The sequence below is a fragment of the Elephantulus edwardii genome, unplaced genomic scaffold, assembly GCF_000299155.1.
Source record: "Elephantulus edwardii isolate Elephantulus edwardi_28Jun2011 unplaced genomic scaffold, EleEdw1.0 scaffold00101, whole genome shotgun sequence".
Taxonomy (NCBI): Eukaryota; Metazoa; Chordata; class Mammalia; order Macroscelidea; family Macroscelididae; genus Elephantulus; species Elephantulus edwardii.
This window is the reverse complement of record NW_006399851.1, coordinates 6172292-6172937: the sequence shown is the minus strand read 5'-3', so window position 1 is coordinate 6172937 and position 646 is coordinate 6172292.

Here is a 646-nt window from a genome sequence, read left to right as displayed (position 1 = left end):
ACCAAATACCACATCCATTCCCATCAAGTCGGTGCTGACAATGATGACCATAAAGGACTGGGTGAAACTGTCCCATCTAATCGTCAAGACTAAATTTTTACAGGAGCAGACTGCTATATCTTTTTCTTGTGTAATGACTAGTGGATTTGCACCACAGCCTGTTTAGTTAGCAGTCAAGTGCTTTAAGCACTGTGCCTCCCAAACACTTAAGTATATGAAGTGTATTTATGTATGCTGTTGTTGTTATTTGCTCAAGGTGACTATCACTCATAGCAATCCCATGAATAATAGACCTGAGCATTGCCCTATCTTGCTCATTTACATTATATCAGTAATATATAACATAAGATAAATATGTTTGTTTTTGCTATGTGTCATTAGGTCAGAAGCAACTGACCCTGCAGGGGATTTTTAGAGGCAGTTAATCACATGGGAGAAGATTGCACATCCTTCTCCCAAAGAGCAGCTTGTAGATTTGAACCATGTGCCTTTGAGATTGTAGTGTAATTTCTGCACTTTCTTACTGCACAAACTCCAGAGCTGGTGGCCTAGTGGTTAAGGAGTTGTGCTGACAATCCAAAGGCATATGGTTTGAATGCACCAGCTTCTCTGTGGAATAAAGATGGACACTCTCTTTCCACATGAT